Source organism: Acipenser ruthenus, chromosome 32 (genome assembly GCF_902713425.1).
Source record: "Acipenser ruthenus chromosome 32, fAciRut3.2 maternal haplotype, whole genome shotgun sequence".
NCBI classification, from domain to species: domain Eukaryota; kingdom Metazoa; phylum Chordata; class Actinopteri; order Acipenseriformes; family Acipenseridae; genus Acipenser; species Acipenser ruthenus.
The window spans coordinates 11,217,546-11,233,240 of record NC_081220.1 but is presented as its reverse complement, the minus strand read 5'-3'; the positions used below and the strand labels follow the sequence as shown (position 1 = coordinate 11,233,240).

Here is a 15,695-nt window from a genome sequence, read left to right as displayed (position 1 = left end):
ATGTAGAATCGCTGAAATCACAAGCTTACACAAATATCTGCCATCCAGAACCAATAAACTCGCTTCCGTTTGCAGCAGCCCGCAAGATCACTTTGCAGCAGGTGCTGCTCTACAGTCTAGTGGATTGCAATGACAGGTTACGCGCTTTGCGTCGTGAGCGAGGAATCACACGCTCCCGTTGGCAGATAGCAAGGTTTGTTACAAACGCATGCGCACATCCACCGGGGACACATGAATCCTAGGGAGCACTGAATTAGACATAACACTGGCCCTAAGCTGCATTCACATTAGGTACTGTGGATTTCAGTTTCAACAGTACTACTGTCAGCATGATTACCTACATTTTGAGCTAACATTTTTTTTAAAAATTACAGGTTTCAGACTTACACTAGTTGTCACAAAAAATACACATTTCAAGAACCACAGAATGCCAACATTGTGTTCAGCTTTAGCTGGAATTGTCACTGGAGGAAATCTTAGTACACAGGATTTTATTTTGAACAGAATATGTGCTTACCTTAGACAATATACCAAGGATTGCAATTTAACGGAGCAAGTGTTTTTAACTATGAAACCTGCCACTGAAAAATTGCTGGATTTCAAATAAGACGAGCTGTTGATTGAATGCGGTTCTGAAATGAGTGGACTCGAGTCTTTTTTCACACAACACTGGATTTAATGATGGACAGTGAGAGAGATTTTGTGTACATTTATAACTGTGATATAAGTAGATTGTGTAAGCGTGGGTATTTATTAAGGACTCTGATACAGACGTTGATCAATGAAATGGGTTTTATTTAACCAGAAATACATTTTAAAGTCTACCGTCCCATGCAACAGTTCAGCCTTGTTTACATGATCGCCATCTTGTGTCTCCCAGAACAGCAAAACAGGAAGCAACGTCTGAAGTAAACAACTTTACTTTTAGATTGAGTCACACTAGCAAAAGCCACAAGGCTTATACAGCATTACAAAATAATAAAAGTTACAGATTCTCATAAATATCGAGAGGAACGGTAGTTCCTCGTGCCAAGTTACAGCGAAACACATATAGTTTACGTGTTTTCAGGGTACTGGTGCAGCAAAAGTAAATCAGCCAAAAGCACCATTGCACATTGAATCTGTAGTTCCCAACACTCTTAAGTGAAATGTCAAAAAAAGTAAATACCTGTGTGGAAGGGTGGGGGTATTCACTGACACAGGAGCCAGAAGATTGGAGTTGAAATACCACTCAGATGCACTGTTTTATTTTTACCAGTAGTTGGCACTGTGGTTCCGCTGTTCCCCTATACCAACAATGGTAAAGAGGGTTACGGTCCAAGCACTCGCAGGTGCCTAAAAATAATAATTCAAAATAGAAGGTACAAAGAAAAATAGAAAATAAAACACAGTAATAAAACTACAAAACAAAAGTGATGCTTACGCAGTGCCCCCACTGCCGCTAAGCTGATCACCACGGGCCTCCGACCTATGCTCATCTATTTCCTATACATTGGGGTGGCCAGAGTTCCCCGTATCTACACACGTCCCCTCGGGTACGTAATTATTTATTTTACTTTTTACTTTATTTTAAGGCAGGCTGTCTCCCTCAGTCGTGCTTGCCTGGTCTTTGTTTACACTGGCGTCTTCCGCCAGTGTCACTGGGTACCCTCTCTGTGGCCACATGAATGCACAACCAAGTGCAGTTCTTATGGGCCGAGCAAGGCCCGCCTCTCAGAGAGAGAGAACGCCAACACACCCTCTTCCCCAACTCTCCGTGTCACTGCCATGGCCGACAGGCAGATCTACAAGGCTGCTGCCCCCTTCCTGCAGTACCATGCATGCGCCAGATAGTCAGCACAGATCTAACCTCCCCATTACAACCTGTCATACAGTAAGAGAAATAAGTCGCCAAAGGAAGGTGAGATTTTTGCAGACCCCAGGCACTTTTATCCACGCATATGTATATTACAGGACATCCGAGTTTAATGACAATTAAATATTTATTGTGATCTATCATTTATATTAATTGATTTATTTCTGTTTTAAAATGGAACATTTGCCTGCAAAACAAAATCTTTCTTTATATAAATAAAAAAAAGGTCTGGTATACATGAGATTTGAACAAACAACATTCAGTTTGCAAGTATGTAGTGTTAACTGTCAGTGCTACATGATTAGTTGAGACAAGCAGTATTTTGAAAGATGAAGTCAACCAGTTGAGAATTCTCCCTATTTTTTTCTTCTATTTTTACGATTTTCTTTTACGACCCATCATTCATCTCCATCAATCTTATTCTGAGATTTTGAGCTGGAGTTTTGACAATTTTTGGTTTCCTGTGAGTGTAATGCTCATTGTAGTCCTTATTGGCACAAGGAAGTATGGCTTTCTCTCTCTATACTGGTCGATGAGAGTGGCAATAATGTAAAAGGTTTAAAAGTAAAATCAGAGAGTTAACAAAGGAATGTAAAGTGGATATTACAGGTTGATCAAGACAGGTTAAACCACAAACTTGGGTTTAAAAAGAATCAATGTTATGTTGGGTTGGAAAAGGTATGTTATTATATTGGATAGGGTATATGGAGGCATTAAGACCCTGAGGATGATACTGATGTCAGGATTCTCTCCAATGTAGGTTAATTCTTTAATTGTGTAATTGTCTTGGAGTTAAAAGAGTGGTAAGGTTGAGAAGGTGGGGGGTGGAACGTGAAGAAGAGTTGCTAAGAGCATTAGTGGAGTTGGTTGTGCAGAAATAAACTAAAGTAAGGAAAACTAAATAAGTTACCTGTGAGCGTAAATCGGGGTAAACAGGAGTAGCCTCTCCCTGTTTAGAGAGAGATGATTTAACTGTTTAGTTAGATCAAAAAAAGGGTTTAGGCTTTTCTTTTGTTTTTGTATGCACAAACGGTGCATTTGTTTTGTTTTCAAATAAAGACATGCCCCAGCGTGTTTCATTCTAAGTTCTTTTTTTCTTGGAATTATTCTTGCATACTACACACCATGATGACATTATCCTGAACGACAACAGCAAATTCGCTACATATAGTACCAGAAGTGGGGTTTCATAAGAACCCTGATAAATGGAAGAGCTTCTACAGAGAGCTCTGCAGGCTACAGCCGCACAACAGCAAGCCACGGCTGTGCTGCAAGAAAATAACCAAATCCTCGCAGAACAAGCTGCACAGGATCGCCTCGAATGGTGCACCATGGTTCAACAGCTGGGTGCCGCTTAACCGACCAGAGAGCCAACAGCTGCGGCTCAGCACCCGATAAGGGCCAGTCACTTTCTTCAGAAAATGACTTCAGCGGATGATGTGGAAGCCTACCTGCTGGCATTTGAGAGGAAGGCCCAGAGAGAGACGCCAAGGATTACAAAGTCTTAACCCTTTGTGGTCCATTGTCGGACTGGGTCCGACATTGCAATTATTCCTCACAGGTCCTTTGTCGGACTGGGTCCGACATCATTATAGCAACCCAATAAACGGGTGTGTAACAGGGGAGATCTAGACTGACTGTCTGGCACATCCGTATTACTGCAGGTAGAGGGCAGCAGTCTCGTGGGATCCGCCTGTCGTCCATGGCGATGACACGGAGAGGTGGGGAAGAGGGTGTGTGTGCTTTCCCTCTCTCTGAGTGGCTGAGGGGCGGGCCTTGGGAGACTGCTCGGCCCATAAGAACTGGCTTGGTTATGCACTCGGGTGGCCGGGTTGGGGAAAGTACAGTGTCGCTGGCGGAAGAGGCCAGCGTGAAATAAGGAATACTACCCAGGAACCAAAAAAAAAAATAATTGTTACACGGTGCTATTATTATTATTATTTATTTATTACATAGGTGAACCCTATAGCAAACGAAAGGGTGGGGCGGGGCTGGAGATGCCTAGTGAGTGCTTTGTTGATATGCAGGGCCATTTAAACCCGTTTGACTGTGAAAAAAAATACTTTTAAACAGCGCGTCTAAAATTAACTGCATATGTGAAAATTAATTAGACCTGGCGTGCCTGACGCGCAATTAATAAATGGACCGCAAAGGGTTAAAAGTACTTTCAAACAGTTTTATATATATATACACAGACGTGCTCAAATTTGTTGGTACCCTTACAGCTCATTGAAATAATGCTTCATTCCTCCTGAAAAGTGATGAAATTAAAAGCTATTTTTATCATGTATACTTGCATGCCTTTGGTTTGTCATAGAATAAAGCAAAGAAGCTGTGAAAAGAGATGAATTATTGCTTATTCTACAAAGATATTCTAAAATGGCCTGGACACATTTGTTGGTATCCCTTAGAAAAGATAATAAATATTTGGATTATAGTTATATTTCAAACTAATGAGTTTCTTTAATTAGTATCACACATGTCTCCAATCTTGTAATCAGTCATTCAGCCTATTTAAATGGAGAAAAGTAGTCACTGTGCTGTTTGGTATCATTGTGTGCACCACATTGAACATGGACCAGAGAAAGCAAAGGAGAGAGTTGTCTGAGAAGATCAGAAAGAAAATAATAGACAAGCATGGTAAAGGTAATGGCTACAAGACCATCTCCAAGCAGCTTGATGTTCCTGTGACAACAGTTGCAAATATTATGAAGAAGTTTAAGGTCCATGGAACTGTAGCCAACCTCCCTGGGCGCGGCCGCAAGAGGAAAATCAACCCCAGATTGAACAGAAGGATAGTGTGAATGGTAGAAAAAGAACCAAGGATAACTGCCAAAGAGATACAAGCTGAACTCCAAGGTGAAGGTACGTCAGTTTCTGATCACACCATCTGTCGCTTTTTGAGCGAAAGTGGGCTCCATGGAAGAAGACCCAGGAGGACTCCACTTTTGAAAGAAAAACATAAAAACCCAGACTGGAATTTGCTAAAATGCATATTGAAAGCCACAATCCTTCTGGGAGAATGTCCTTTGGACAGATGAGTCAAAACTGGAGCTTTTTGGCAAGTCAAATCAGCTCTATGTTCACAGACGAAAAAATGAAGCTTTCAAAGAAAAGAACACCATACCTACAGTGAAACATGGAGGAGGCTCGGTTATGTTTTGGGGCTGCTTTGCTGCACCTGACACAGGGTGCCTTGAATCTGTGCAGAGCACAATGAAATCTCAAGACTATCAAGGCATTCTGGAGCGAAACGTACTGCCCAGTGTCAGAAAGCTCTGTCTCAGTCGCAGGTCATGGGTCCTCCAACAGGATAATGACCCAAAACACACAGCTAAAAGCGCCCAAGAATGGATAAGAACAAAACATTGGACTATTCTGAAGTGGCCTTCTATGAGTCCTGATCTGAATCCTATCGAACATCTATGGAAAGAGCCGAAACTTGCAGTCTGGAGAAGGCACCCATCAAACCTGAGACAGCTGGAGCAGTTTGCTCAGGAAGAGTGGGCCAAACTACCTTAACAGGTGCAGAAGTCTCATTGAGAGCTACAGAAAACGTTTGATTGCAGTGATTGCCTCTAAAGGTTGTGCAACAAAATATTAGGTTAGCGGTCCCATCATTTTTGTCCATGCCATTTTCATTTGTTTTCTTATTTACAATATTATTTTGAATAAAAAATCAAAAGCAAAGTCTGATTTCTATTAAATATGGAATAAACAATGGTGGATGCCAATTACTTTTGTCAGTTTCAAGTTATTTCAGAGAAAATTGTGCATTCTTCGTTTTTTGTGGAGGGGTACCAACAAATTTGAGCACGTCTATATATATATATATATATATATATATATATATATATATATATATATATATATATATATATATATATATATATATATATATATGTCACAGGACACTCTGGGTTTAATTCAAGCAGTAGCCAACTACGCCACCTAGTGACTAAATATATGGGGCACTAGGGCCCTAGCAACACTAAAAGCAACACAGGTTCGTAAATATGACCAGTTGGAACTCAGAACAGACCGACCATGACAAGAAAGGCAAACAGTTGTACAATTTCACAATAAACAATGTTTATTTATCCTTATAAAATCATTAAAATATGATAATACAATTTCTATAGTACCAAGGGTTACCAAGAGTAAATAAAAAACAAGGCACACACTAATTTACTAGTGCACAAAGTATCAAAAGAAAATAATAAAAGCACCCACTACTTTGCTAGGGTGCAAAAGTATACAAAAGAAATAAATTTCAGGCCACCAAGTCACAATAGCCACCACTGGATCCTCATCAACCGCTCCAGGAACAGGTGCAACCAGTGCCCCCCCTCCCCCCTCCCCCCTCCCCCCTCCCCCCCCAGGAGACAGAAAAAGCAACAGCACTGAGTGACTCACAATTATGCAGTATACAGAACACCCCAACAGAAATTAAAATATACTTCTTTATAGTTAACTATACCAATCCATATATTTAAGAGCACAACCTATAGCCACAGTTAATTTAAAATGCAGCACCTGAAAATACCACTCTCTATCATGGATATTTATATCATAGAACAGGTGCAAAAACCATAAATTACAAGTTGCAGACAAATACCAAATATTGTGTTTATCTCCTTTTAAAAACACAGGTATCACTCTAGCAGAGAGAATATAAAGGTGCACTAGGGTCCCTAAACAGCAAGCGGGTCATAAACCCTATTAGGCAATGTACTAATCATTAAAAGTTGTCCGGCTACTTCCCTTTTAAAACTGCACTCTTTTGGTCCTGATTCCACTCTCCAGTACAGCCTGCTTGTTCTACTAATGCATTTAGTACTGATGGTTCCTCTTGGATCCCGGTCTCTGTTCTCCACGTCTCTGCTCTCTCGGTGACTCCGGTAGTTCTCTTATGGCGCACTCCCTGTGGCTCCTGCAGCTCTCCTCTGCCGTCTCTCTGGCTCTGGCTCTGGCTCTGGCTCTGGCTCTCTGCTGTGGCAGGCTCTCTGGCTCTCTGCTGTGGCACACGCCCTGTCTCTCACAGTTCTGTACGTTGTCTCTGTGTCTCCGCTCTTTTATATCCATCAAACTCCTCCCTTAACTGTCCAGAGCGAATCAATTGGCAAGACCTATTAACTGTATTTGTACAAACTACATTTCCCAGCATCATTGCGGAAACCTCCCACAGGAAGTGACATCACTCTCTCTCAGCTCCTTCCCAGCCTAGATGCCGTTTCATACCAAGACACAAGGTAAGACCAAATTTAATATAATGAAAAACGTGTACATACTGTCATAATAATAAAAATACAGTACATACATTTCACTCAAAGTAAAGCAAAATCGAACTTAAAATACCAAACCAATAACATTTTATAAAACGTGCTCAAAACAACTCTCAAATAACTCGTGCAGTCTTACTGTGTGTACCTCTGGCAGCTGCAAAACGATTAACAACATTCAATCATATCGTGAAAGTCTCCCAAACATTGATATATTAAGAGATGTTGTTATTCACAATAAGATGGTTCCTAAACTTTCATTTCCTTTAATATAAAACTAATACAGTAATCCTATGAGGTGCTTTAAAATACCTATAGTAAAAGTGCTAAACAAAAGAATAAATTGTAGAAATTAAGTCACACTGTGACATATCAGGCAGATTTGTCTTTGTGAAGGACGCATGAATCAAGCCAAGTACAAGGTTGTCCTGGAAGAAAACTTGCTTCCTTCTGTTCTGACAATGTTCCCCAACTCTGAGGATTGGTTTTTCCAGCAGGACAATGCTCCATGCCACACAGCCAGGTCAATCAAGGTGTGGATGGAGGACCACCAGATCAAGACCCTGTCATGGCCAGCCCAATCTCCAGACCTGAACCCCATTGAAAACCTCTGGAATGTGATCAAGAGGAAGATGGATGGTCACAAGCCATCAAAGAAAGCCGAGCTGCTTGAATTTTTGCGCCTGGAGTGGCATAAAGTCACCCAACATCAATGTGAAAGACTGGTGGAGAGCATGCCAAAACGCATGAAAGCTGTGCTTGAAAATCAGGGTTATTCCACCAAATATTGATTTCTGAACTCTTCCTAAGTTAAAACATTAGTATTGTGTTGTTTAAAAATGAATATGAACTTATTTTCTTTGCATTATTTGAGGTCTGACAACACTGCATCTTTTTTGGTATTTTGACCAGTTGTCATTTTCTGCAAATAAATGCTCTAAATGGCAATATTTTTATTTGGAATTTGGGAGAAATGTTGTCAGTAGTTTATAGAATAAAACAACAATGTTAATTTTACCCAAACACATACCTATAAATAGTAAAACCAGAGAAACTGATAATTTTGCAGTGGTCTCTTAATTTTTTCCAGAGCTGTATATATAATTACAAATTTCACATATTTTATAACATTACCGTAGACTACTTTTTGTCATCCAGGCTTTACTGTGAAACTGACTGAAACTGAAACTGACTGTACTGGACTGGAGAATAAAAGCACTGGCGTTTAATTATGAAAACACAAGTGTAAACAAACAAGTACAAAAGATTAGCCTGTTGTCAGACATGTCATGGTAATACAAAATGCATTAATATATTGGTATTGCGTCTCGTCTGGGAAGGGTGACACACAGGTGCGTTAAGAGAATTTCAGCGGGACATTTTTTTTTTATTTCAGGGGAACATTGGCGAAATGGCGCAGCCTAGCGCGAACACTGAATGTGTAATGCACTGGAAGTAAATAAACGGGTTACAGTGCCAAATAATAAACACATGTATCTTTCCCACAATGTACAAACACGGTCACCAGTCCTGGGTGCGTGCTGTAGTGCTCGTGGTAGGTTTTGCTGTTCTGGGTTTTGTGCTGGCCCTCGGTGACAGCTCCAGAACGTGATAGCTATCTAATTACAAACAAACACTCATGGTACTTTTATACTGGATCTCTCACGGGTCCTTACAATTAAAAAAATTAAAACAAACAAAGGAACAGATTGTGATTCCCCATCCCCTTTAATGCTGTCACACATGACCCCTTGGTAAACTTGTGCAACCGCCTCTCCAGTCTGCGGCTGCCACATTGTTTCCTTTCTGGGTCAATGCGTTCTTGCAATGGAGTCTCGCCTTCATCCAGACTGGCCGAATTCCCGACCCAGGGAAATTACTGTCTGACCAGCCCGTCCAAAGAACTCTGTTCTCGCTGCTTAGCACCCTCACAGGTCGAGAGGGAGATTTACAACCAAGAATCATTGTATTTCTGTCACATATCCCACTGCTCAGAGAAATGCTTAGATTTTCCTCTTCTTCCCCACCTCTGACTCCACCATCTCCTCCCGTATCTCTACCTGTCTGTCTGCTATTTCCTCTGGATGCACTCGCATCACCTCAAACTCAACCTCTCTAAATCTGACCTCCTTTTCTTTCCCTCCTCCTCCCCCTCCTCTGATCTCTCTATCTCTGTTCCTCTGGAATCTACAACACTCTCTCCCTCTTCCTCAGCTAAGAACCTTGGAGTCACCCTGGACCCCTGCCTCTCTTATTCCCAGCACATCTCCACTCTGGCACGCACTTGCCGATTCTTCCTGAGCAACATCCGTAGAATCCGACCCTTCCTCACCAACTATGCTACCCAGCTCCTGGTCCAGGCCCTGGTACTCTCCCGTCTAGACTACTGCAACTCCTGGCTGGCCTCCCTACGTCCGCCACCCGTCCGCTCCAGCTCATCCAGAACTCTGCTGCCCGCCTGGTGTTGCTCGCTTCGCCCATGCTACTCCACTACTCCGCTCGCTCCAGTTCAAGACTCTTGTACTAGTCTACAGATGCCTTGACCAGACTGCACCCAGCTACCTCCAGACCCTCATCTCTCCCTACACCCCCACTCGACCTCTCCGCTCCGCCTGCACTAGAAGACTAGCTCTACCTCCGCTACGCTCCCCTGCCTCCAGAGCCTGCTCCTTCTCCACCCTTGCTCCGCAGTGGTGGAATGACCTTCCTACAGATGTCAGGACTGCCTAGTCCCTGACCACATTCCGGCGCCTCCTTAAGACTCACCTCTTCAAACAGCACCTGTAGAACTCCTCTGTTTGTATCCTGGGACACTATCACCCTTCATGTAAATGTGCTTTATTTTGCTCTTATCTGCCCCCTATTTTACTGCATTTAATCCTGTACTTCAGAATACTGTAATCTGCAAGTGTTTAACCTGTAGTACTTTGTATTTAATCATATCCTGATGTAATTATCACTATTTAATCATATCCTGATGTAACTATCACTATTATCTGCTGTATTATTGAATTGTGGTTTGTCACACTTGTACTTTGCTTGAACAAAAGTTATTGTATTTCTTGCTCTTATTGTATTACTTGTATTGTAACACTTGAAATGTATTTGCTTACGATTGCCCTGGATAAGGGCGTCTGCTAAGAAATAAATAATAATAATAATAACCGAAGGAACACTCGGCTGAATCTATCATTCCCATTATCCTCCCTCCCGGGAAAAAGAATCCGCATTTTGGTGGCCTTTCACCGCACGACATACCATGTGGTACATGAAGGGCTGCAATACCAGATACCACCAAGTTATCCAGGTATTGCTATCCTTCATTGTGCTTAACCACTTGAGTGGGGCGTGGTCTGTGACAAAGTCAAATGAATGTCTCAGCAGGTAATATCGTAAGGAGTGAGTAGACCGTTTAATGGCCAAACACTCCTTTTTGACTACGGAGTAGTTGCACTCCCGAGGTAGCATATTTTTTACTGAGATAAAGTATCGGGTGTTCTACTCCATCTACCTTTTGGGACAAGACAGCACCCAAACTCACGTCCAAAGCATCGGTGTGAAAGATGAATATCTTGGTGAAATCCGGTGTGATAAGGGTGGGGACCTGGCACAGTTTACGCTTATTAGTATCAAACACCCCCTGTGTGGCAGAGCAGGGCTCTGCCCTTGGAAATACTGGCAGGGATGGAGTTAAATTATCCTCCCTGCCCAGGTTGATTGCGTCAGGTGGGAGCAATCAACCAATTAATTATTTAATTAGTCACCAGCCTCCTGGCATAAAAGGAGGCCTCAGCTTCCCAGTGAGAGAGTTCTAGAAGGAGAGGAAGTAAGAGTGGTTTTTCTGTGTGTGCTGTTTTTGTTCATTTTTGCAAACCAGTGAAGGCAATGCCCAGCCAGGAAGACTTATTTTTGTAAGTTTTGTTTTGGTTTTATTGTCTGAGTGTTTGAAACCTTTTTGTTTGGCCCTTGTGCTGGTTTATTTTGCATTTTTGAGTATTAAAAGTTTTATTTTTGAACTTTTCACACTGTCTCTGAGTCTCAACCTCTGTCATCCTGTCACACCCTGACAATCAGCTGACTACTTGATTAAATTTGGAGCACTCTTTTTGGTGAGGTCGACTAACGGGTTAACCACTGTGGCATACTCAGGGATAAATCGGCGGTAATAACCGGCTAATCCCAATGTGTAAAGCACGGGGATAACGAAACAGGGCACAGTCCCGAACAAAAATGAACACACGGTCACCAGTCCTGGGTGAGTGCAGTCGTGCTGGTGCTTAGTGCAAACACAAGTATTTTTTGTGACGGTAGTGCAGTGGTGTTCCGGATTGTGCTGACCCTCGGCGACAGCTCGGGAGATGTGTTCTAACTGTCTGGTGATGAAAAAAACACAAACAATTACAACACAGACAAACACAACACAAAAACACGTAACACGTCTCTATTTATTATTGAGAGCTCCTCTCTAAGTCCTTCTCTCTCTCGAGCTTTACCGTTGTTGTTATTCACAATAAGATGGTTCCTAAACTTTCATTTCCTTTAATATATCTTGATGTAAGTAACTAGTTTGTTTCAATTATATATATGTGTCACAGGGTGACTTAATGTCTACAATTTATTCTTTTGTTTAGCACTTTTACTATAGGTATTTTAAAGCACCTCATAGGATTACTGTATGAGAGGTACTCGCTATTTAGCGCCCTCACAGGTCAGAAGGAGATTTACAGCCAGATCTCATTATATTTCTGTCACAGTACAATATGTAAAACCTATTGAGAACTGTATTTAAACAGGATTTCATCATGGATCCAATATATAATCGTGTGTGTGCGTTGGTACATTCTCATGCCCTGTGCAGCAGTGTCTCATGAACTGCTATCTCCCAATACTAAATGATCCCTGATGCATTATTTTGTTTCGTGATCTAGTTTCCCAATCGTTTTCCCTGACATTGCTGCTAAACTGTTAAAAGGTACAATAGTAATTTAAACACTATATTAAATTGTATTTTAGGTTTCATACAGATATTCAATATTACAAAATACAACGTCCTTATTGTGTCGATGAATTAGCAAGAAATGGTTAATTTGCGGCACTAGTCTTTAAATAAAGCTAGTTTAAAACGGGTCTAAAATACATCACAGGATGGATCTTGCTAAACCAATTAATTGTTTGGGAAGTTGGAATAGGGGTTAATTTAGGCCAATTTAATGGTTTATCAGGGGTTGAACCAGACCTGAATTTAATACCAAAATGATGTAAGTAACTAGTTTGTTTCAATTCACCCTTGGGTTCCCACTTCTCTTATCTATCAATAAGGCGTGACGTAGTCGAGTTTTATTCTGTTTAAATAACACATGCATTATTTATGAAAATAACCGGGAGCTGCAGTTCTGTGAACAGGTCCTTTACATAGTGCTGCAGCTGCAGTCCCACGACAGTCCCAGTTAAGAGGCGGGTTAACCGGTAAATTTTATATTCAATCCAGATCTGGATGCTAAACGTGCTAAACATTAAAAGCTTAAAAGCTGACCCTGTGTCCAAATCTGTAACAAAATCCTGAGTCCAGGTTAAAGTATCAGTTGAACTTCTTTTCAGTGCCTGTGATAATTAGCATTTCTTGAAACCAGGTGTTTTTCTGAGTTTATTTAAACCCTGACATTGAATGGTGTAGATCAAGGGTCTCCAACTGGTTTTTGTATCAACTGAGCTCAAAGTTACTTCATTGAACCAATTATTGGCTTAATTAGTCAAGGTTAACAAGTGTGCCAGATCTTTAGCCATTGATGATGTAAAGACACCCAATAAACCTGCAGGATAGAGGCTCTCCAGGAGCAGGGTTGGAGATCCCTGGTGCAGATTGATCTGGTGTAGATTGATGTTCATTGAACTGTTCGAGACTGCACTTTTTAATAACTTATATATTTATATTCTATCCATTTGAAAAGCAACACAAAATGAAAACAATAAAGCAGGAACATTATGTAGTTATATGTGCCTGTAACAGGGAGATCTGTGCTGACTCTTCTGGTGTATTCATAGTGCTGCAGGAATAGGGCAGCAGCTGTTCAATATCCATCTGTTGGTCATTGCAATGACATGGAGAGGTGGTGTAACGTCTCGCTCTTAGCACAAAACTAATCCCAACGGCAGGATTACCTCCCTGTATCAAATATACCCAAATTATTAACAAGGGGAAGGGCGAAGCGACAGTGCATCAAGGACGCGAGATCCCCCAATAAATACACTATAGAAACACGGGATAACCTTAAACATTTATTGGCTAAAATAATTGAAACTGTTCAACAAAACAAGATGGAAAAGAAGTTCCGAGCAAAAAAAACAAAACATAAACAAGCCAGCAAAATATCCATTGCGAGAACAAAGTAACAAAATAAAACAAAAAAACAAAACAGTCCCGCAACAAAAATAAAAAAACAACAATCTCACCAAACTCCTGGGTACCCGCTTGCTTGAAGATCCTCTCGGAGGACGATGACCAGTAATCCACAAAAACTATGAACATGCACTTGAAAAGCCAACACCGTCAGCAACGTGGTGCATTACAAGCCGGCTCCAGGCTTTAGCGATCGTGGGCAGCAAAGGTGAACAACACCAGCTAATGCAGCCTGAAACTGGAACAAAGCACTTGCTGATAAAAAAAAAAATCAACTTCCAACAAGTTGAACGACAGTCGAAGGTAAACAGGATCGCTCTACCATGGCAAACCACCCCGGGAAAAAGAACGCCGCGGACTTTTCAAAAACAAGGAATAGAGTCCCTAAACAGGAACTAAGGAGACGACAGGAACTCAAAAGGCAGGTAAGCAGCTCCACCCTATGGCGTAACAAAGGTACTATTTATACTTGTCTGAAACAATCTTTCCATTAACAACGCTGCCGCTTCCAGCGAATAAGAACCTCGAAATGTATTTGAAACCTGGCCAGGCTTCCGTGCTGCCCAATTAAGGCGCAACACATGGTACATTTATTGTACCATGTAGAACCAAACATTCAATTTAAGTGGCAGTGCCACAGTGGGAGAGAGGGTGTGTGGGCTTTCCCACTCTCTGAGTGGCTGAGAGGTGGGTCTCGGGGGAAAGCTGGCCCTATAAAATAATATTCTGCTGTTCCCTCAGCTCTGCCCTTCTGAGATGTGCTGAGCATGTGGAAGTTCTGGTCCAGGACCGACCAGAGAAAGAAAAACCTGGGAAAGAAATCCCAAAAGAAAAAAAAAAAGTAGTGGTAATGGGGAAACCTTGGGCAGACCCCAGAAGTGTTTCTACAGCAGGCTGAGGGAGCAGTGAGTGTAGGACGGAGACCCACAGCACCTTTTATTTGTAGTTTGATTACTGTGTTTTATTTTCCTTTTTTCTTTCGCCTGTTGTATTTTTTCTTTTGAGCACCTGTGAGTGCGCCCGCACTTGATCTTTGTACCCCCGTGGGTATTGCTGTGGTTCGGTCTACCATCGTTGGTAGACAGACTACACTCAACAGCGCCCTCTGCAGACTAAAACGTGGAATCAGCCACCATCAATAAAACTGGGCACCTGTGCGGTGTTTCAAATTCACCTTTCTGTCTCCCCTGTGTCAGTGAATTACCTGTTCACTGAGTATTATTATTTATTTATTTATTTATTTATTTATTTATTTATTTATTTATTTCTTAGCAGACACCCTTATCCAGGGCAACTTACAATTGTTACAAAATATCACATTACAGATAAGAGCAGATCTAAATACAATAAAGTTAGTATTAAAAGGTACCAATTCAAATAAGAACAAATACAGTAAATAATTGCTTTTGAGAGCGATTTCGAATAACAGCAGTTAACCGTACAGTAAAAAAGATTTGCTTATAACAGTAAATTCCATTAAGAGCAAGTAGTCAGTGCAATAAATGGATAAGAACGATTAAAATCAGAGCAATTACAAATCCGTGAATACGGGAGTTAAATCAAGTATAGATATAGGAAATAGTTAGAATTGAGAGCAGTAGCAGAATACAGCAAACCAAACCTGGAGCTTAACTTCACCGAGACTTGTTATGCATTCAATGTGTTTTGTTTTTGTTTTGTTTGTTTGTTTAACAAAGACACTCAGTCAACTTCCCTCTTCCTTTCTGAACCCACAGACCCACAATCACATGTTTTAATCAGCTACAAATCAAAGTGAACTGCCCGTCTGCAGTACTATATGCATTACAATTCATTATTATAGAGTTTTAAAATGAACATTACAAAGTTTAGGTTGCTTAAACCCAGCAGATTTCTAACCTGTACTTTGAAAGCAGGAGCTGGAAACAGGAGGGTGTCAGTGCAGTCCGTGTGTGCAGAGTCGAGTAAAATGTGAAACGAAACTGTCAGCTTTATACTGTTACACAAACGAGGGGTGCGGCAGAGGAAGATAACCGTGGTATTTGGGCGTGGAAATTTACTCAGGCTACACCAGATTGAGAACTTCATCTTCTAAGAAATCACGTGGATAAATGGAAGTGCCCCTAACAGTATAGAGATATTATTAAACATTAGGCGAAACACAAATGGTTTGCGAAGAATT

General features: G+C 41.3%; 1 protein-coding gene across 2 annotated transcripts in view; it reads right to left on the bottom strand.

Annotated features, from left to right (window-relative positions):
- LOC131703251 (uncharacterized transmembrane protein DDB_G0289901-like) overlaps positions 1–15,471 on the bottom strand; it is a 40,947-nt gene extending 25,476 nt beyond the window's left edge. For both annotated transcript variants that reach the window (XM_059006343.1, XM_059006345.1), the window contains exon 1: positions 15,413–15,471. The gene's annotated coding sequence lies outside the window, so the exon portion shown is untranslated. The remainder of the gene's footprint in view (positions 1–15,412) is intronic.
- Between the last annotated feature and the right edge of the window lie 224 nt (positions 15,472–15,695).